At 47.5% G+C, this 23361-nt stretch overlaps 1 protein-coding gene and 1 pseudogene across 3 annotated transcripts in view; both read right to left on the bottom strand.

Moving 5' to 3' along the window:
- Nucleotides 1-23361, bottom strand: part of Dpp6 (dipeptidyl-peptidase 6) — an 842230-nt gene that overhangs the window by 592527 nt on the left and 226342 nt on the right. The gene's annotated exons all lie outside the window — the stretch shown is intronic.
- On the bottom strand, nt 5113-13209 carry LOC102021986 (annotated as a pseudogene).

Genomic DNA, 23361 nt, shown 5'->3' with positions numbered 1-23361 from the left:
GGCGGCGGCGCGGGGAAGGAGCGCGACGTGTTGATCTTGCCGGAGAACCGCTGGTACAGCGAGGCCATCGGGCCGCGCGCGCTCCCGCCGGCTCGCGGGTGTTTGCTCTGGGTGCTCGGGGAGATTTTGCTGCCTCTGCTCTCTCTCGGGCTCCCGCGCCCCACCCCCTCCAGGAAAAAAATAGGGAGAGAAAAGAGAAAGAGAGAAAGGAGGCGGCGGGGAGGAAGAAGCGGCAGAAGAGAGGCGAGCCTGCGGCGGCCGCTCCTCCGCGCGCCACTCTGAAGTCGCCGCCGGGCGCCTCCGCCTGGCTCAGCCTCCTGCGCCCCCTCGCGCGGCTCCGCGAGCCCGGGTCGGCGTGTGTGCGCTTTCTCTGTGCTGCTTTTTTATTTTTTTTGACTCCCTGCCACAGCCACATGCGGCCTAATCAGAGGGATCGAAGGAGAGGGGAAAAAACCCAAAAAAGCCATGGAGGAGGGAAAAGCCTAGGCCCCGTCGTTCGCACCCCGAGCGCCTCTCCAGGCTCCCCGCGCGGCTCCTCCTTCGCCCGCCTCAGCCCCGCCGGGGACGGCGCCCGGGGGCCCTGCGCACCTGGGGATTGGGCTTGAGGGGCCTGGGGAGCCCGAGGGGGGCGGGAGGCGGGCAGTGGCGAGGGATGGGGGCACCCCGTCCCCGCTGAGGTCCCCACTGAGCGCGTGGGCAGAGGGACAGACGACGTGCGCGGCGACGATGGCAGCCCCCGAGCCCCCAGGGCGCCCCCTCTGTCGATCTTATGGCTTCTCTTGCCCCATTTGAAGCCGCGACCGCCCTGCGCCCCAGGGGCGGAGAGCGCGAAGCTGGGCGCCAGAGCCCACGGGGCTGGGCGGGGGACTGGGGCAGGAGGGGCGCGGCGGGCGGCAGGGCTCCGGGGAGCCCATCTTCCTGCCCCCGCCCAGCGCTTGGAAAACAGCCTGGATTGTTTTCCTCCTCCGCCTGCCCTCGAGCGGGGAAGGCAGGGCGCTAGCAGGCCAGCGGGAGCCTCCGGAGGCCGCCGAGCGCCCCTCGCGCCAGTGCTCGCGGATGCCAACCCCCTGTCCTCCCCAGCAGCCCCGGAGAGGCGGGAGCACTGCGGGGGCCAGCCACTTTCCCGACCGCTCAGCCTGCGCCCTCCTCCCCCGGCCCCGCGCCGGAGGAAGCCACAGGGGCACGGTGACCCCAAATGTGCACCAGCCCGGGGTTCTCGTGAACTCGTTTTGCTGCATTAAAACGTGCTCCAGCGCCCCTGTGTGGAAAGGCGCGCAAACTGCCTCCCTGCTCGGCCCAGACGCTGGTGTCCTCCTGGCTTCAGCCCTGCGGATGCTCTTGGTTCCGGGTAGGGCCAGGGTCTCACGTACCCCTGAGCGCCCTGTCCCTTCTCCCCAGACCCGGGGATGCTCCCTGCCCTCCACCCTTGCCCTGCAAGTCCCACATGCTGCTCCCTGCCCCTCCCTTTCCCCACCTTGGCTTTCAAAATCATAGGCAAGGCAGCTAGGGAGGGAGTGAGCCGGCTTAGGACTCACTGACCAGCCCACCCGTCACCCCTGGGCATCACCCCTGACCCAAACTCAGTGACAGGTGGCCTCGTCCTGAAATTGCCATGGCGTAGGAAACCCACAGAGGCTCTGGGGCGGGCAGAGCCTGGCCAGCCCTGCCAAGGCAACAGTTAGAGAAGCATGAAACTAAACTTTAAAAGTCGCCGCGTTTCATTAGATAGAAAACCTGGCTTTGGACCGCATGTCCCACCTCAGCTATGCTTTTGATAGGCGGCAGCTCTTTCCTTACAGCCTTGAAAGAAAAACTCATGCCATGTGGTCCTACCCTCCAGCAAGACGCTGACGTTTCAGTACACAGCAATGCTACCGGGGCTGTGCTTGGGATGCGTGACATATACGCGTATATTGCTGCACAGACTCAGAATAAGAAGCACCACGCCATACTGCCACGTTTCATGTGAAACGGTAATTACACCCGCAGTACTTTATAGGTACGTGCATATTAACGATCATAGGTTAAATCTTTTAATGACAAATTGAATAACAACAAATGCATAAAGAAGGTAGATGTGTCCTGCTTATAAAATTATTTTCTCAAGTGAGCCTGTAGGTATTGAAATTATCATCTGTCAAAATTTAAAACTCTTATGAAATTATCTGACACGTAAATGATTTCTATTTTAAATTGTGAACGGAGATGGAAGCCCAGGGCCCGGCAGAGCAAGGTGAGACCACAGAGGCTCGCAGGGTTCCTCTGGACCGAGGGCCCGGGGACAAACTAAAGAACGGGGCCGCTTGCACCTTGCAGTGTGGACAGTGTTCCCAGGAACATTTCACAGAAAATTTTAGGCCAGGAGCAAGGATGTACCTGTGTGCTTGGGCACAGACCCCTCCCAATGTGTCTGAAGCTTTGATGCAGACTCGCAGGTATCTTTACGGGCTGTGAGTGAGGTGGTTAGCATTTTAGAGAAAGGCAAGCCACACTGTTTACATTCACAATACATAGTTCGTTCAATTCTGATCTCAAATACACTCATGTATGAGCACCAAAAAGGTGTTAAAACCCCACTGAGGAGCATTAAAGCCCCAGGCATTTCAGCCCAGCTATACCATTTCAGAAGGAAGTAGACCCGTAGCTCCCTCCGCTCACCCAGCCCCTGAGCATCCTGAGTGTACTACACCGAAGCAGCGCTTCATTCCTCCATATGGGGGCTGGATGCAAAATCATTTCTGAAATTACTTTTGTGAACTATCTCATGATGAGATTCTAATTCTCCAATATGGCTTAAACCAAATGCCCACCTCCCATGTTTGTATCCAGCGTCCTGTGGTTATGTTTTCCCTATTTATTAAGTAAAGGTGTGAGTGTATGCTTATTTTTCCTGGACCCGATTTATGAAACAAATATGGTAAGTCATGGGAATTAGGCAGACGCTGCAAAATATGATGGAGAGTCGATTTTACAGTGACAATAAGGAGAAATTTTTGGTCTACCTGCAAGCTAGGCATTATAGGAATACCAAAAGCATGATGACTTCAGGAGGAGAAATGTGATTTTTATTAGGTAAGCAGTTTCCTTATTTCTGAGAGAACTGTATCCCGTAGTTTACTCTCTTCTTCTGGGTGGTGAGGGAGGAGAGGAGAACAAGGTTTATGATTTTATTCTCTTCCTAAAACTAATCTTTGGAGAAATAAAAGGGCCAATGTGGGTGTATTCCAAAGGGAAGTCTTCCCCAAGATGATGGGCACCAGTTATCTTTTAGATAGTATCACCTTGACCTTTCATAAATGGGGAACATAGAACAAATATTTGATAGCTTCAGAAAACGTAGTGCGAGATCCATAAACACAAAGCATATTCTCAGCTCTGAAAAACCTCTGTCTCTGTCTCAGGAAGAGTTTTGTTTTCGTGCTTTTCAAGATGACTACCAATTAGAAACTGGGTTATGTGACATTCTTACAAACTTCGAATAAGAACTGTCCAGCACACACAGGCCTGTATACACACACACACACACACACACACACACACACACACACACACAGCAATTGCTACTCTGAGGTCTTAGAAAACACAAAGAACCTGTGGAATTGAGTTTGAGCTTTTCAACTCGACACTTAAATACTAGTATGTTTTAGAGGAAAACATTTATTTTAACTCAATAAAAAGGCTTCCTCTAAAATCAGTAACTTTAAAATTCAATTTCCCAGTAGCACTGTTCTCTGGCTTTTCACGCTGCCATTGTTTAACTGCCTGGCTTGGCACACAGGTGAGAATACAACCAACTGCTCTTGTGTTGTATACGCAAACACAAGTGCTGGGCAATCAACACAAGTGGTAAAGTTCACTGCCATCCACGTTAAACAACCACTGACCCAGTCCACGGCTGGGGGGGGACCCAGCCAAAATGCTTCTCCTTGGCCCTGCCTAGGCCGCCTCAGTGTTCTTACCTCCCCTTCCAATCCGTATTCTCCTTTCTCCTTCCCCTCGCTCCTCCACATCTGACCACAGCCCACATCTTTGCACCCACATTCCAGCTCCCTTTCTTCCCTTTCTCCCTCATCCTCTGTCTCTCTCAATATCAGTAGACTATATACATATATATATTTTTTTTCTCTCTAAAACTGCCTTGCAGCTTTATGAATACTTATGAAATCTTGCTTTTTTTGTGACTACCAACACAGCTTTGGAAATTATCCAAATAATTACTGTTGTCCTCAAGGAGGCACAGACTTGTACTTTCTACTTTCTGCTATGTCAATAAGTTCTGCAGTGCTTTGCAAGGCTCTTAGGGTCTTGCACCATAGGGTATAGAAAAGTCTGCATCTCTGTCCGTCTCTGGGCAACCATGGCCGTAATCAAGGCATTCTCAGAGCAGTCTCATCTACGGATCTAGCAGGGCTGTATTAGAAGAGACCTCACTTCAGCTCTCCCCAGAGCTCCCGACCCTTTTGCAGGACACACACATCCTCGGGTCCCGTGAACGAGGTTGTATATATTTCCTTTAATGCTGAAGTGAAAGTAATGAGCCTCTGCCCTTCTGTGCTTTAATTTTTTATTCAACAGGGGCAGTGGCTGTGGTCTGGAAGGAAAGCCTTTATCTGTTCTCTCTGGTGCCCCCTGGCAAGCACTGAGGGACTACACCCTGGGTGAATAGGCTGGCTGCAGGACGAAGTGTGACACACAGGGAGGGCAGGGCTCAGACCATCCCCTGAAAGCGAGAGCGTTCGCATCATGGCACTGTGTGGGATTCTCAGGTTCTGACTTGCAAGGAGCAGTGGAGTAGGAAGAGGCCGGGCCAGGGCAGAGTCCCCGCTAGGCAGGAGCAAGTACAAGGGCAGATGGAAGATCGCGGGGAAAAATTTATCGCAGTTAAACGCGCACTGCCTGGATCCCCCAAAGAATACTCCCCCTCCACTCATACACCTCCCCTGCCATCCCTGCAGCTCTCTAAAGTGGGGCCGGTGGAGCTGTCACAGAAGGTGGACAGCCCGACTCCTGCAGAGACTGTTGCAACTGCAAAGGGAAGGAGGGGACGTGGCGCTCACCCCGAATGTGCGCCGGGACTAAGGCCGAGGAGGACGGAGTGTGAGTCTGACCCTCTCACCCTGAGCAAGAAGGCTCATCCACCAGACACAGGGGAGGAAGGCCCAGCACACTCGCCACTGGCCCGACCACTGCCAGGCCCGTGTGTCCTGGCGTCTCTTCTCCCTGCAGCGCCATGGCGATGAGGCATAAGGATGACAGAGGGAGGATGTCAGCCTTTAAACCAACAAGAGGAGATGCCTCAGAGTCAGGGCAGAGCCGCCTCAGAGGAGTCCAGGGTGGGGCAAGGGCAGCTGCTGCTCCCTGGGTGCATGCTTGGCTGAATTTTAAGTCTCTTAAAAAACTAATTTCTTTTCCTTTCTTAACCCATGTCAAAAATTGTCGGAATGAAGGTAATTCCTGAGTTGAGGCTCTGTCTAGAATAGGACCCATGAAAAGAACAGTAATTAGGAAATGACCCGCACCCAAGTGAAATGAAAGCAGGCAAGCACGGGTGCGTGTGCCAAAGCCACGAGGTCCTGAGCAGGTGTGCAACAGGTGTACAATGAGTGTGCAATGGGCAGTCTGAGCAGCCTCTTCAAGAGCACAACCCACGATACCTCTTCCAGGCCCTGGGTTCTAGGTCCTGGATTCATCGTTAGGAGCAGCCATTATTCCATATTTAAACCATGGCAGATTGGAGTGCAGCGACGAACATCCCCTCCCTTTCCTCCTCAGCAGTGTCCTCACCTAACCCCCTGACTTTGAGCTTGATCTTGCAATTCGCTTTGGCCAATGGAGCATACATGGACCTGAGACAGGAGGAAGCACTGCAGGCCTCCGCTTAGCCTAGCCGACCTCCGCACTCTGGTGATCTGTGATCAAAGAAAAGGCCGCAGTCAGCTGCTGCCGCACAACACACCTGGAGCCCACCTGAGCCACCCACAACCTGGGGCTGAGTCCAGTGGTGGTGAGGGGCACGGGCAGAGCCACCCGGCTGAGCCAGTCGGGTGGGGGTAGCTAAGCCAGAGTAGAGGAACTTTCGGTCTTAGAATAAATGACTTGTGCAGAACACTGTGTTTGGGGGTGATTTGTTCTACAGAGCACTAGTATCACTAGCTCCCTACAGCCAAACCAAATCCCCGCCCAAGAACGGTCGGCTGACACGGAGGTTCAGTGTGAGCATTTCACGAACTCGTTCTGTAAACACCCGAATGCCGGCAGCACCAGCTGTGCGATGCTCTGGGAGGAGATGATGAGGGAAAACGAACTTGCATTCACACGGATTACAGTCGACGCTCCTCGTGGTGAATCAGGCTGGCGCTATAAATGATCAGACTGGTAATACTTTCCGTTTTTGAATAGATGTGTTTTCTCAGTTTCTTGCTCATTTTGGTACATCTACAGCTCTGCTCGCTTTGTTAGAAAAAAGCCTGCTAGAAACCTCTGGATCAGAGATGTGTTTCTCATAAAGCCTGGGTTTGCACTGCAGGAGTGCTGGGTAGCATTTCCAACCCCCTGAGGCCGGGGCTGTCAGAGTTGTTTCTAGGCCTGTGTACCAGTCGTGTAGGTTTCATCTGGGGACTTGACCGAAGTGTAAATTCTGAGGTCCCGTTCCAGGGTCTCATTCCGGACAAACTGAGGCCAAGTTGGGGCAGATAAACACGTATTTACCGAGCCTCAAGGTGATCCTGACGCATGCTTGTTGTGATTTCTTGCTAGAAGTCCCACAAAGCGCCACATGCTCAGAGGCGGGGCTCTGGGAGGTGACTGGCTCATGGGGAAGTGGTACTCCTCAGTGGATTAGTCCACGATGGGGTTAAGCCTGTAGGAGGAGGAGGTCACCGGGGGTGTGGCCTGGAAGGGTCTGTGGTATCTCCCTCCCTGGCTCCTCCCTTCATCTCCTTCCTGCTTCCTGTGGGCTGTGCCCTGACCAGTCTTCTCTGCCCTGCCCCCTACCATGACACCCTGCTTTGGGGCCGCCAATTATGGACTGAAACCTCTAAAATCTGTGAGCCAAAATAAACCTCTCCTTTACACTGTGGGTGTCACACACTGTGTCCCAAGGATGAAAAACTAAGACAAAATTCCAGTTTGAGAGCCGCACCCCAGAGCGATGCGCTGCAGGCATTTCCTACAGGGCCCTACGACAACCTGCAAGATTTCCCAAGTGCTTACTTATTCCCAGGGAATGACTCACACATTTAGAGTATCCACCTAACCCGGCTTCTCCCAAGGGTTAGCACTTTTCAAGAATGTAAAAGGAAATCTTTCCTCCTCTTTGAAACGGGTTTATCTCAGCAGGCCACGCAAAGTCACAGCTGTCATTGCAGGGCAGTGTCCAGGGTGACTTCAGTGCTGAGTTAGCGCTCACGGCTCATCTGGAAGAAGACGGTGGCTTTGTAAGATGGGAGGGGATGGCCCAAAGAAGCTGCCAGAGAGGATGCAGATACGGTGCAAGCTGAGAGGCCACAACTGTTGGAGCCTGTCTGAGAGGTACTGAAACTGTCGCTCAGCAAAATGCCTCTCCATCTTGCCCAAATGTGCTCAGTTCAGCAGAAGAACTGTGCAGACAAGAGAAAACAGGCTTACTTCCAAAAATTAACTTCATTAAAAAAATCGTCTGTGCCTCTGCCTTGGACGTGTGGCTTATTTCATGCAATAAAAAAACTCTGCCCTTAATTAAAAATCGATAAAGTTAATAAACATATTTAAGTTAAAAGCCCAGTTTTATGAACTTCATTTTCCTGAACTTACTCCTTTAAAGCATGTTAAAATGTTCATTATGAAATCCATTTTATTTTACTTTTCACCATCCGTTAAGATTTCCTACAACTTCCCATGGAACGTAACTACAAATTTAAAAGTGGGCTAGTGCTACTCTGGGTAGGCTCAGTAGTTTGTCTTGAGTCATACCACAGTCTCCGGCCCATGAAACATGCTTGGTTTGTAGGCATTGTCACCACGCACACCACAGCTCTGAAGCAGGGTGTGAGACCGAACCTCAGGAGCCGGAAGGCACCTTATGATCACATCCCCGTGAGCAAAGCAGACAGATGTCACTGCAAAACCCTGACTTGTGCGTGCCCGGTGTGCTGGCTTCCTAGACAGTGGGTTCCCATTAACGAAAGCGGATCATATTAGGGGCAGTAAAGCTGAAATGAAGCCACCCACTGGCTTCTCTGGGGTAATTCAATTCGCTGCGGACTGCAACTGTATCAGCACCACTCCGCTCATTTCTGAACAATTTCCTTCTCATAAAGGCAAAAATAGGTTTGTCTATACTACTAATTGCATTTCAAATCATAGTAATTTGGAACTCAAAAAAGTAATTCCCCTAACAATTGCTTATATTTATATTTTGCTTGACAGGTAAACAGAAATTGCTGTTGGTTAAATAAATCCATTAGTCATAGAAGCCTGCAATTTGAACAGCTTTTTCACTCACTCGCAACAGCAAAATTGACTCTCAGCTACAATAGGATGAGGTGGATCCCATTTCTTCCCTGAGTGTGCTTCGCGTCCCTGATGGACCCCATTACCTCAGCCCTCCGCACCGCACCCGTAATCACCGTCATTACCTCGCTTTGTAACCCAACAATACCCAAACAGCATCTTTTATACAGAGCCTTTTCAGTCCGCATGAGGAAAGTTGGATAAATTCACGCTTTCAAATGACTTTGAAGGGTTTCTTAGCCATCTTGGGGCAAAAAGATGAAGTGCTATAAGGCTGTATTTATATCTGCCTTTCAGGATCTCTCCCTCCCTCCCTCTCTCTCTCTTTTTGTCTCCTCTCTGCCTCAGCTCTGGTATCAGGAACAGCCTGACTTCAGCTTCAAGTGAGATGCAAATGGCTCCAAGGGATCTCAGTGAATGCTGAGTTTCCCAATTGGGATGTTCAAATCCATAAGCTAAGTATCTTCTTCAGCAGGCAATTTACTCAAAGAACATAAAATTATCAAATCCAAAATAAACTGTAGGATAGAATACAGAAATCATGAGTATTCTAAGATAAAGCATAAGGCCCCAGATAAGCACCTAATTAGACCCCAGACCTTCAGGTAGTGTATTTATACTGTGATGGACACTTTAATAGAAACCTTGGAAAGATGCTGGTCTAAAGGTTTATCTACCGATTACATCTGCATTGTATTAACTCCTCCAGTCAAAGAATGAGACTTTCAGGCCCTGAACTTCCTAGGCAGCTGCTGGTTGGATTTGTCATTCACACGGGAAGCAGCCCCTTGAGATGAGCACATCTCACAGCAGCAATCCTCCTCAAGAGGAGCCACGCCCAGTCCTGGGCTTCTGCTCCTGAATGCAATGGGAAGAGTTCATCTCCTGAACAGTCACCCAGCTACAGAAAGAGATGCAAAGTGATTCACACTCCTCTGTCTACCTTGACATCACTGATCTTTGAGGAAAAAATGTCATCGCCAAGTTCAACGCAATTCTACTTTGTTCAAATCTCTTTCTCAAGCAGGAGCCTGGAGAAGTCCATATGTTGCTGACCCTCACCTAACAACGGCGGGATGACTTTCAGCTTCTGGAAAATATCTTCTCATCCTTTCCTTCTTGGCACCGGCTAAGTCTAACTTTGCAGGGCGTGATAGAAGCAGTCTACAAAGATATCTCCTGTTGCTCATCAACTTAAAAATAATCTAGATTGGTAGTGCTGCATGCTGGGAAAAGCTAGGCATTACTCACTGAATCAGTGCTTGGAGAAAACCAGCACATTCTCCTTAATTTTCCAGAGATGATGAAAATGCTTCCTCGGCATCACTTTCCCCTGTTTTCTGCCTCTGAACACAGTCAAGTGAGGATGAGGTGCTCAGGGTTCTGGCATCCTCTTTGTGGCCACGAGGAGAAAGGGTGAACGCTTGCAATGATGCAGCTCCAGACCTTTAAGAGCATGGAGCTGCTGAACTCAAGCCAGAGCTCTCCCTCACCTCAGGGAGAAGGTCTTCTGTTTCAGTCTCTGGCAATCAGGCATTATTACACAGAAAAAGTATCCTGAAAAACAGAACCGGATTCCTGGCTCTGCCAAATGCTGGCTCCTTGTGCTAGGAGAGATCCATAAGCATCAGATTCTCATCCAGAGCATGAGGATGTTGAGGGTTGCCAATCCCATTAGCTTTGCCATGGCACAGGGCTCCAGAGTTACACTGGGGGAGAATCAAAGCTCCCTGTGTGTATGCAACCTAGAGAAACGCTGTGGCTTGCTGCCGTCCGTGGAACACACAGATCAGTGAGTTTTTCCATCTGGATTCTGTTTGTCATGGTGCATAAATCTGGGGGAAAGTATCGCTCTATTTTGGCTTTTTGTTGACATTTGCACATTCCTTCAGTTCGCATGTTTGGAGGGAAATGTATTTCAGTGCTCAAAGACCTCGGGTAAATGTGACGTGACAACAACAGTATTGAGATATGTCCGTGTGACAGGAACTACTGGCTCCAAACCAGATGGCATCTGGAGGGAAGCGAAGGGTACAGAGAGAGGGAGAAGCAACTCCTGGGTTGCCAAATTATTTACAAATAAAATCTTTGAGCTCGGCATGGTGGTGCATGCCCGTAATCTCAGCACTCGGGAGGCTGAGGGAGGAAGATCACTGCAAGTTTTAGGCCAGCCTGGGCTATATAGTGAGTTCCTGACCAGCCTGAAACAATAGCAAAACTTTGTCTCAAAAAAACCAAGTCAATGAATAAATAAAATCCTTATGTGTATCAGCACTTTATTCATAAGTGGTTTCAGCTATGCACACCCCAAAGAGGCTTCTCAGAAGCAAACGTTTTGGTGACGGAGGGCCAGGATGGAGCCCACTGCACCCAGGGTGACAGGTAGGAGATGCTTTGCCCAGAGATGCCAGGCAGGCCAGACACCCTCAGCCACTCCTGTTCAGGGTAAGGATGAACATAGTGGGAAAAAATGCCCGGGCAGATGAGCATGTATAGGGTTCTTTATTTGGAATATCCCGCAAAAATCTTGTTTTCAATATATTACATGTGCTTTATTAGCTTACAAGATAAATTTCATTTTGCAATTGCTTACGAAAGCCACAACAGGATTTCATGTTTAGGGTCTTCAAGTCAAACATGAATTTCTGGCCCTATTTCATATTTATTAGCCCTGTTTATCACAGGAAGGGGCCAGCCAGGAAGCAGACTTGATGCACATGGTCCACGTCTCAGATGATCTTACACAGAATTTGGTGCTGGGAGAAGGATCCCTTTGTCCCACAGCCTCTTGACTGCTCTGACTCTGTAGTGTGCTGCTTATTCTTTGCTTTGATCGTAGCAAAAGGAGCAACAGGGGGAAAGTAGGCAAATGCACTTCTCAGAGTCTCCGGGATTTCTCTCTCCCTTTCCTTCTTATGCCCTACCCCACCCGCCACACCAACGGTGTCCCTTCGATAGTACGATAGTACCCCGTGGTTCCAACACAACCTGTATATCCTGTTCTCTGGCAGCCTTTTCAGCTGATGCCCTTCTGATGAATCCAATCAAAAACAAAGCGGCAAAACAACAGCAAAGCCAGGCAAAACAAAAGGAGCCCAGGGAAAGGGCTGAGCACACAGCAAACAGCTCAGAGCGAGACGCTGCCACTTGAGGGCGCTGTAGGAACTCAGAAATGCCAGCAGCTCTATCCGGCCTCCAGCCTGGCGGACTGGAGCCGGAGGGCCCTTCCTGCTGATTTCCGTATTCAAGTCATTGCTCAGGCAAAGAGACAGCCTTCTAGAAGACTTTTGTTTCCTATGAAAAGGAAGACTGGTGCTTTATAAATGTTTGCAGTGCTCTCAGAAATATTAAAGTCAGGCCAGCAAATGAACCATCACTCTGCTTTCTCATTTATTGAAGAATCAGATGTTGCAGGGGAGGGGAAGAGCTACAAACGCACTGCATTTCATCGTGTAGAGCACACGCGTCACCTAGATGGATTTATGTACAAAAGCTCGTGTGGCTTTGAAGAGACCCTGCAACATCTTCAGCCTTGTTTTACCCAGGGGGCCAGCGGTGGATGGGACACACGCCCGCCAGTAGAGGAGGGCCAGGGGGCTCCTTGGTGGTGGTAGGTCTGGCTTCCAAACAAGCATTTTTTTTCTCATAAAAAAATTGTATTTCCTTAGAAGCATTCAGAATGTCAACAAAACAGCTGCAACTTTTTATTTTGCAGTTACAGAGCAGTATGCAGTTAACAGCACAATTATTTCGTAGAAGCTGCACCAGAGACGACTGAAGATGAAAAACTACTGTCCCCGTAGATCACTAATCTGTGCTGTGCACCAGCAAGAGCCTGCTTTAAATTTCCACGCCAATTTACAACCCCCGTACTGCACCAGGCAAGGTCAGTGGCTGTTGAAAATACCACCGGGACAGAGCCAGCTGAACACACATTCGGTAGTGCGTTAACTATGCACAGAAAAGACACCGTACATTTTATAAACAAATCTTACACAGCCTTACATTTCAATTATTTCCTTCAAAAGAAATGAGTTGTGTGCAGGGGGATTAAATGCTTTATAGACAAGAAAAAAAAAATGCACTACAACCAACTTATTCCCCTCACCATCTTCTTCATCTTCATCCTCTTCATCTTCCTCCTTTTGCTCCTCTTCCTTCCTTTTCTTGCCTTTCTTAACCTTGACAACTCCCTTTCTCGCTACATCAGGTTTTCCTTAGCTTGGTAGGTAGTGATGTCTTTTTTGTACTTTTCCGTCAGCCCGGCAGCCTTCTTCTCGGATGGCTGCCTGTCATCTGCTGCAGTGTTATTCCACATTTCTCCCAGTTTCTTTGCGAAGTCGCCAGTGGAGGAGCCAGGATGTTCTCCTTTGATTTTGGGGCGATCTCAGAACGGAACAAGAAGCCCGAAGGAGGCCTCTTGAGCGCACTGGGATCCTTGAACTTCTTCTTTGCTTCTCCTTTAGGTGGAATATAGGTTTTCATTTCTGTTTCATAACGAGCCTTGCCCGCCTGTGCCATGTCTTCAGATTTTCCTTTCCCTTTAGCAGTCACGGTCTTCCATCTCTCTGAGCACTTCTCAGCAAACTCTGAGAAGTTAACGGAAGCATCTGGGTGCTTCTTCTTGTGCTCCTCTCGGCAAGTTTGCACAAAGAATGCATCTGATGCCATTCTGCCTCTCGGCTTCTTAGGGTCTCCTTTGCCCATGTTTGCTTGTTTTCCTCAGCGAGGCACGGGGTCACCCAGCGCGCAGCCGGCTCTCACTTGCCCGGCGCTGTCTCTGTGGACCTCGAAGTACTGCGACGGCTGTGAGGGCCCAAACAAGCAGTTTTGAGGATGGACTGGCTTATTCCACCTACTTCTTCTTACCACATAAAAAAGTATTCAGAAGAAAGAGGCAGTACTGGGATAGCTGACATCCTCTGAGGAAACAGGAAATAAACCCAGGACATTGGCAAGTGGGCTGGTGGTCATGTCTGAGCCTGTCTTCTTGGAGAATGTGCCTTTTCTGATTCTTGAAAAGTTGTTGGTTCATTTGGAAAAACACAGCTTTACAACTTTTTTTTTAATGCATGCTTTCCTATAAACAGGCCATGGATCTGGGGACCTGGGCTGTCCATAGGCCCCATGGGTGCCTCCAAATGAACTGAACTTATTGCAGGTAGACCTTCAATCCATGAAGGACTTTACTGAAGAATGATAATAGATTCAATTTGGGAGTAGTTTCACATTATATGTTTTGCATACACCATCTTCATAATTTTAAAAGTCTGTCATATTGGTAATAGAGAACTCACCACACCCAGGTCTCTCTGAGTGCTGCACCATCCAGGGAAACCCCAGGAATCTTCTGCACAATTTCTCAGTCATGGTGATGAGTCACTTCCTGGTAGCACATTCCAGGAAGGTGTGAAATTAAATTTCCAGCTGGCATAATTATGGCCTTAACCTCAACACCGAGCGCTAAAGCCCCTCCCTCGGTGAGGTCTTCCATGAGTTCTCACTTTCCCTAGTCTTGCTGATTCCTCATTATAGCCACCTGTCTTATCAACCGCTTCTCTTTACTTAATGAGATGCACTCACTTAGCCATGCAGCATGCATTACTGAGCATTTACCACAGCTGCCCGTGTCTTAGCAAAGTTCTCAGAGAAGGAGAGATGTGCTTGGCTGAGGTTCATCTGAGGAACCCTGTGGTGTACAGAGCAGGAATTTCAATGAGAAGAAAGTTCATCAAAGCCACACTTATCTCCCAACAGCCTTCACAGAGGCGATGGGATAGAACACAGCACCCTGGAGTCTATCAGAGCTGCTCTGGTCAGTGACCACGGAGATACCAGCAATATGAAGATGCTTGTTATTCACAGCAGCGCCTCTCAGGAACTGGGGACTATAATCCACTGGTCATCCCTGTTAGTCATGAAGTGTTCACGTAGGAGTTTAGTGAAAAATCTGAGGATACGGACTCCCTGAGGGGAGGGACTACTGCCGACTCCTTCACCATCTATGACCTTTACCTGTCACTGTGCCAGAACGTAAAAGGGACAATAATATCTGTTAAATAATGAAGGAGCCTGTAAAAACAATAGCAAAATCATGGAGGCATACCTCGGTTCAGAGCACAGGAAAGAGCCGCTGTTTTAACACTGTCTCCCTGAGTTTATCACCGTGTATTTTACATGGGGGAGAATCTGGTGGCTTCTGACATCCTAGATTCCCAAGGTAAACAGAGGCAAACTGTTTCATATCAATCCAGCAAAACATCCGGGTATTTGTGTTATCAAGGGACGATTCTGCCATGGAACTATGTCATTCAGGAAAACCACTCCACGCACAGGGCTGGGTGGCCACAGAGCTCCCCCCTGCCACCCCATGACTCCTAGCAGCCTTCAGGGGTGAATAGATCTGCCACCCAGGGCAAGCTTAACAGGTGGATAGGGAGGGGCTTACTTTTAAACATTTTACTGTCAAGGCCATTTAGCTCTGAAATGGTAATAAAAACATACCTAAGAGAAACTAGCATTGTACAATGTCATTTATAAAGTCCCCAAAGTGGTTATCTACCCAAAATAGGTTAGTACTATAAGCCAGTTAAATAATGCTTCCATGGTTAGATTACTTCATGTCACACATACATATGTATTACACAGATATAGATACAGATATATAGATATAGATATGTACTTTATTTATATATATGGTAGGTCATATTTCTTATGACATTAGTATATGATTTTATTTGGAATTTTTTTTTGGTACCGGGAATTGAACTCAGGACCTTGCACTTGCCAGGCAGGCGCTTGTGCCATTGAACTATATCCCCAGCCCAGTATATGATTTTAAAGAAAAACTTCAAGACACCATATTGTGTGCGATTTCTTAAGGATACAAGGCAGGATGTCCTTTGAAATGTGTCCATAGAGGTCTGAAAGTTTTAATTATTTATTCACTCATTTATTCAGCACTTAATTCATTGTTAATTATTAAGCACTATTTTTAATTCCAGCACCAGTGATTCTTTAAAAAATACTCTATAAATATTTGCTCAAAGGACTGCCTGGGAAGCCCTGAAATATACATGTGGCTCCAGGCTTGTGCCTCCAGGGAAGCCTGCTATGTGTCTAGGGAGACTTGCCATCAGGCCAAGCCATGGCTCTGCCCAAGTAAACCCTTTCAGATAGTAGTGGAGAAAGCAAATTCACAGAATTAAGCAAACTGAAACTTTCTCTTCACAGCAGATCAGCTGTCTCATTTCTGGTTCCTGAGGAAAATGTCTTCCCATGAAGCTCAAAGCTGTTCTTGTATGTTATACCTGCTGGTTTCAGAATTAACACGATTTTTCCATCAGTCTGGGGATTTTCAAATATCTGCATGAAGACTCGTGCATCACAAATCCACCCTGAATTAGAAAGATGCAACAAAATGATATCATAGTTTTGAATATAATTCACAAATAAATTCAGGTACTATTCACAAATAACTTGCTTCTTGTTATGGTTCATATCTATATGTCCCTCGAGGCCTCAGGCACTCATAGGTGGGCTGTTGGGAGGGAAATGGATCATGGGGGTGTGATACGCATCAGTGGATTAGTTCACTGGTGAATTTATGACTGACTTGCTGTCAGGAAGTGGGATCCGGTCAGAAGAGGTGGTCACTGGTAGCGCGGCCCGGAAGCATTCATCTCTCTCCCGCTCCTTCCTTCACTCTCTGCTTCCCAGAACACACATCCTGGGTGAACAGTGCAGCATTAGGCTTAGAGTTGGCACAATTCTGCCACCGTGCCTCTCACCACACACAAATGGTCTTCCTGGACACTAGGAAACAGCAAGCGACTTCCGGTACAATTCTGATCGGTAACCTTCCCTCGTGGGAAACCTCTCTTGCTTAGATGGATAGGCAACTTCCCACACAGGTTGGCCATCTGATGTCCATCTCCACACTTACTTCTTGAAGGAGATATTATGCCTGTGATGTAGCACACAGGTGAACCGTCTGAGGAGCTGGAGTCTTTCCACATCTCAGCTGCCCATGGTGGAGCCCCTGGATGATTTCACAAAGGACACAACAAAAACCCCAGTGCATCCTCAGCATTGCTGTAGGTGACACATCTGAAGGTTGGCCCCCACTGGCTAATGCAGAGATAGCATGCACCACAGAGGACTATTCAAAAGAATAAACAAACTATTAGCAAGTATTTTGCACACACCTCTGCCTGGGGCCAGGTCACTGCTGTCCTTTCCACAGGATTTAGCCAGGAAATTCACATTTGTAATATGGTCTATTCAATTTTTTTTTAATATTTTAGGTTTTCCAAGGTCCCTAACATCAAGATGAGTTGCTCTCCTATATACCTCCATGAAGCTATTAAATATATTGCATTGAAGACATCAAAGGACAAATGGTATTACTATGCCCTTGCTCCATGGCAATGATCTACAGATGTAATCTTTGTGGGTCTCTGTGGATGAGACAAGATTTTAAAGCATTCTGTCTCTGCATCTGCTCTAAGTTTGAGCTTCTGGATGTTTTCATGTGTTCCATATAGCTATTCTCGGTGTGTTCAAGTGGATAAATGCCTCTCTGGATAGAGGCGTAATCCTAGATTATCAGTTCACACACATGGAATCCCCGTATTAAAGCTGAATGTCTTAATTCTCTGCTTCAGCCACCACCACCATCATCATAAGTAATTCCTGCAAGGAACAAACAGACTTTTATACTCTGATGTGGGACAGGAAGGAGATGAAATAAATTAGTGGTCCACAGAAGATATCATGTAAGGCTTGTGCTACTGGTTTATTATCTGTAATGAATGAAATGATTCACATAATTTAACATGGAAATCCAAAATAATTATTGACTTATAGTATCATTGCTATATATGAAAGGTGATGAATTATAGAGTGCAACTTATACACTTTATTTACTTTCAGGTCTTACATTGACTCCATTGGGTAACTATACCATAATTCTTTCTAATGAAGCCTTTTCACCCTGTTATTCAGAGGTGGCATAGAAGGATCATTGTCCACTGAATCTACTGATAGCTTATGAGCAATTTCTTCACAGAGTAAGGGTAAATACATCACCTGAACAACAACAACAACAAAAAAAACAGACCCTAGAAAAGACCCATAAGGTTGGAAACTCTTAGAGTGCAGAAACTGCTGGATTCAGGGTAGGTCAGGATTTGGTGAAGGATCCTCTGCCCAGAAACCAACACCTAGGCACAGGGAGAATGCAAGCCATTCTTGCACCTTGTGAAAGGTCAGCTTGCTCAACTAGATTGAACAGGTGTGAGACTGTGGAGCCAATGGCTAACACTGGCCAGATGAGTTGATGGGTTAACATTCCCAACTTTCTGTTGGCAGAGCCTTTAAGGCAAAAGCACCCTGTGAGTAAGTGATGCAAGGAAAAGAAAATAGAGACATAGTGCAGTTGAGGGCACCCCGATGTCAACAGGGACCCAAGGAGACCCAGACAATGCCCAGGCACATGCAAGGATTCCCTTGTCCTTGGCTGGTTTCATGGCTTTAAATCACATAAAGATGTGTTATGTTGTGCTGATTGCTGATGTAAGAGTGGCTTAATTATTCATGCAAGTAAAAAGGGAAAGGGAGGGCGGTAAACTTCATGTTATGAATATTCTACAATAATAACAGCGGTGATAATGATAACCATAGAAAGGAGGGTATTGCAGAACCAGGTGATGAGTATAAAGCTCCAAAGCAAATTGTAACTTGAGTCAAGTTAAAAGTTGGTTGAAAGAGGCACCATTGATCTCAGCTGTGAAACACATGCACATGTGCACACATGCAAGGAAGGGAGGGAGGGAAGAGAGGAGAAACATCCATGATTTTGGTCAGGGGCTGCGGCTGCACAAAATGGAATCATGACACTAGCTGCGGTGTGCAGAGAGGCCCAAAGGTGAGGGCCATAAGACCCACTTCGTCTACCTGGGTGACCTTGAAAAGGTCTTACACCTTCCTGGGGGCTCAGCAACTCAGACATAAATTCAAAAGTGGAACAACTGACTATTTGGGGGATTTTAGACTCTAAGCTTTATGAAACGTACTATAAGCAACAAAACACCTTCCTAGGAATGAAAGGTTTTGACTAGGTACATCTGTGTCTATAGATAAAAATAACAGGTTATGCAATCTTGGGGAACCAGCCAGTTTGTCTTGACAACAATTATAATATAAAAGTCTAGGTTACTGAGTGACTAAATAGGCCATCATCTGATACAAACGCCATTGCTAGAACTGTAGAATTCACATTATTCACAGCAGTCACCTCAATGACCTTTCTAATGGTGCCATCATGGCAGAAATATTCTGCTCAGTGACTCTGCAAGCATGGGTTTTTGATGCCTAGACATGAGCTCTAATACATCAGTTCTATTCAAACTGCAAAGGCATCTAGAAGATGTAGGTCCTAGAAGGACCTGCAGAAGTGGTTGTTTGTCATAACAACCATGTCACTTGCTCCTGTCTGTCTTAGTGTGGGCACAGAGGAAAACGAGGTATTTTGTGCTATCATTTCAGATATGTATTGTTATGGCTTGTGTCCACATGTCCCCCGAAAGCAACATGTAGTCATTGGTGGGGCCTACTCAGAAGTGGCTGGATCTAGAGTGTGTGATACTGGGATTAAGGGCGTGTGATTACTAAATCAGTCCACTGATTGGTTTGGCACCACCCTAATCCTGGTAGCCTGGATACAATATAAGGGACACAAAGGCTCATGTTGTCTCATTTGCTTTGCTATGTTCTTTGCCATGAGCTGTTCTCCCCAGCCATGCCACCCTGCCTTGGAGCCAGCTGATTACGGACTGAACGGAGGTGAGCTAAGTAAACTGTGAGCTAAGTAAACCTTCCCTTCCTTGACTTTGGGTGTTGGGTATTTTGTCTTTTGTCTCAGCAACAAGAAAAGTAACTAAGACACATACTGAAGTCCTCCTGGGCTTGAAGAAAAGAACAATGATCATGAATGAATTCTCTCTTTTCTAGAAAAACAATCAACCAAAGAATATGGGCAACTGTTGGCCCAGGGTATAGAATCATCAGGGTGACAGATCCAACTGCACCCAAGAAACATGGGGAGAGAGCAGCTGTAGGCACACAGTGACCTCTTCATGGGAAAGATTTAGAGCCTTGCAGCAAATTCTGAGACACTGTGGGCAATGTGAAGAATGATTGGTCCTCAGCCAGGCTATGAGGCTACCATAGCCAAGCATCCTATCCTATATTGGATTTAAATAGGAATATTGATGGTACTACAGGAGACATTGGAGATGATTCAGTTTGACTTTCTTTGTAAAGAGACAAGGACACAGTTTCAGAATGCAAGAGATTTTTCTTCAGAGTTGAATCCTAGGGCAAAGTAAAGAGAGAGAAAGAGAGAGGGGGAGGGAGAGAGACAGAGACACAGAGAGAGTGAAAGGAGGGGGAAGGACTGAGGATCGGGGAGAGGGGGCATTTTTGTAAGTGCGGAATTCTGGGGGCAAGAAAGAAGGTTGACAATTACAGCTGGGCTTATATACAGAGATAATACAGCTGCAGAAGATGATGCAGTAGTTATCATTACAGGCTTTGAGCCCCAGAGGCAGGACCTCTGGACCCAGGCTCTACCTCTGTCTCTTGTGGGGACTTGGGCAACTGATTTAATGATCAGCAGCACCATTTCCTAGCTTAGAAAAGCCCTGAGATGCAGGACTATATGAGGCAGAAAAAGCAACTCCCAAGTCCCACAGAACAGAATAAAGTCGGTGGTTGGGGTCAGGGCACAGAAGGGGGCTGAGGTCCTAAAATTTAAGAAGATAAAAATCCAAACCTTGTTCTCTCTACACAGAAAAATGAAAGAAAAAAGTGAGCCCCTTGTGCAATACGGTGAAGCCTGTATTACTATCCTCAGAATCTTGTAGTTTAAATACATAAGCTAAGATATATCAGATTACAAAGAAAATCTATTACTTTGAAACACAGCTCCATATCTTTAAATATATAAATAAAATAGATTTATATTGCTTAATTAATGATTCATAATACAATACATAAAGCATAGGCAAGTTAAAGTGAATTTTTATTTTAAGTATTTATCAGTGTCATGACCGTTTTGCTCAGACCAGTTAACAATATTTAACAGCGGAGTAGTCTTGGATGGGGACATATGCTTCCCAAGCGGACATTCAATTTTGGCTTTCATCTTCTGATGGCTATAAAAATGGAACTCCCTTACAAAGGCAGATGATCATAAGCAAGGCACATTTATGTATCTTACTCTGTAAGGAAAAGAGAAGCAGTACACAGAAATGCATTTCCGGACATCTGCAACTGTCCCTGTGCTATGAAAGTACGTATGATTTCTGCTGGTCACAGGTTTTGCCAAAACTACTATGGCTTTGCCTGAAGCTGAAGGGCAGCTATACTTTGCGTAATGTTATGAAGAGAACTGTGACTCTTTCCCCTTTCACCCAAGGCCGTGGATCTTGAGTCCCCGTATGAGAAAATCTCTCCTGCTGCCTGAGATGAGAAAAGCCCAAAAGTCTAGGGTTGAAGGCAAAAACTCCTTGAATCGTAGGATTTAGGAGCATCAGCAACAGGGAAATTTCAAGTTCAGGATTTTCCTGCAGAAATCTATTTCTAGGAACCTTCAGTGAGCAAAACCCATTAAACCCACATTGCCCTTGTGTCCGGGGGACTGGGGTGTGAAGGAGGATTGCATCCACCCTAGGGGTAAAATGGACTGGATGGCATACAGCCACAGGCCGTGGAGGCAATGCCCCAGCAGCGACACCCTCGGGACACCCTGGAGGCTGGGAGAGGCATGAGTTACCCAGTTTATGTTCAAACAGTGTGGGACATGCGGGTACCCCAAGTACTTCAGGGCTGGCAAGTTGACAAAACAGAGACAGCCACTTCCAGGGGGAAGTGTGGCCCTGAGGGGCTTCTAGACAGGGCATTTTGCATGGAGCTGCTAGAGGACAGGGTGGGAATCCAGGTGCCCCAAAGCAGAGCTCATCCGGGACGTGCAACTACAGAAGACCAGACCCAGGGGGAAGCTAAGGAGGGAGCCCAGACAACTGCGTGAGGGTGGAGGTTTGGTCTGTAATGTGGAGTGCGAGCCAATTTCTCTGGTCTGGCCAGTGTGACCCCAGAGGTGATGTTTTACGTAACCCTGGAGCAGTGGGGAGTACCTCTTAAAGGGCAGGTGCCTCCCCCACAGGCCCGGGTGCACAATGGTGATGAAACTCTCAGCTCAATATTTGCATTAAAAAAATTATTACAGTAAAAGACACATTGCCACTAACCTCCCTCAAACTACTCTCCTGTGCTTTGGACATACTTATCCCACCGTTCTTGCCACTTTCTGAAGCAGTTCTGCAAGTCCTCTTTCCTGAGTGTCTGTATGCGATGTGATAAAAAATACAGTGAATGTCGCTGCTGAATGCCAACCCACAGAAAGGCAGGCTTGTAAAAACAAGGTGCTGCGTCCTCAGCCACCTTAGTTAGCAGAGTGGCACTGCAAGACTTCTGGCTCCTCCCCACAGTGAAAATGGCTGTGAAAGGTAAACGTTTTGAATCAATTCAGGACACTGAAGCAGCCACCGCAGTGCCACGAAGGGCACTCGGGAAAGGAGACGTCCAGAGCCACTCAGAAAGTGGCAAGGACAATGGGGTAAGTGTGTTCGGAGGGAGGGGAGCATGTTGAAGGGGACTCAGGGCAAGGTATCTTTTGCCACAACTTTAAAGAATCCAAACGTGCAGTGTAGCTTCTGATCACAGTTCTTTCCTCAGGTGGTGACGCCCCGCACTGCTGTCTCTGGGAGCCTCAGAACATCAGCGTCAGGACTCTGAGCAGGACTCGGTTCCCCCATTCACAGCCGGGTGTTCTCACTTCTCCCCAGTGTCGCCTGCACGTCTACTGAGCAGGGCTGGAGAGAGGGAAAGCAGCTCACGATATTTACCATTTTGTTGTTCTTGTTGGGAAGATATGGATAGCACTTAAAAAAATATAGGTCAGGGCAGAGAAGGAACCAGGGGCCACACTCTTTAGTTTCTGACATAGGCAGTGTCTAATCCACCACTCTGCTCTTCCAAGGAAAACACTGGCGTGGAGTCTATAATGCTTGATACACTCTGTCAGCTTGAGAAGTTTAGAAGTTTAACTAAGCCACTGGGGCAGGGGGGCAGGATCTTAACTTTGTAAACACCCTGAGCCTGTGCAAGAGGAGGGCAGGGAGACGGTGTGCGCATTATACCTGCCCTGGGTGGGGTGGGAGCCTGCTTACAGTGCAAGGGGGGAAAGAGCCTTGCTCCTCCTTTCTGCTCTTGCTGCTTTTGCTGTCTTCCACCACCATGAAATGTTGCCCCTCCACCACACCAATCTGTCATGGAGCCGGCTGATTACAGACTAAAAACTCTGCAAACTGTGAGCTAAATAAACCTCTCCTCCCTTCATTTTGAGTGTTGGGTATTTTGTCTCAGCAAAGTGAGAAAAGTAATTAACAGAGTCAAATAAAAATGGTCCCATCTCTCATTCAAGATGGAAATAGAACACACAGGTGAAACATACTTGGGAAGTTTTCCAAGCAAAACTCCCTCTATCAGCCAGTGCCACTGGAGCCCCACCACCTTTTTAAGGAACGCTCTCTCTCCAGACCCCCCTTTATTCTTGCTATGAGATGCACATTAAAACCCGAATCTCTTGAGCTTAGAACCCGTGTGTTCACACCCATGAGCATGTACACATATTTTCCCCATTTTCACTGTAGTGGAATTAACAATTGGAGTCTTTAACACAGATTCTCCTCTTTACAGAATGTCCTCATGAATGGCGATCCCAAAGTCCTTGAAATTATGAAATTG

This window comes from Chinchilla lanigera, unplaced genomic scaffold (genome assembly GCF_000276665.1).
Source record: "Chinchilla lanigera isolate Chin_1 unplaced genomic scaffold, ChiLan1.0 scaffold00090, whole genome shotgun sequence".
Classification (NCBI taxonomy): domain Eukaryota; kingdom Metazoa; phylum Chordata; class Mammalia; order Rodentia; family Chinchillidae; genus Chinchilla; species Chinchilla lanigera.
The sequence above is the reverse complement of the archived record's forward strand: the minus strand, read 5'-3'. Positions and strand labels throughout refer to the sequence as shown.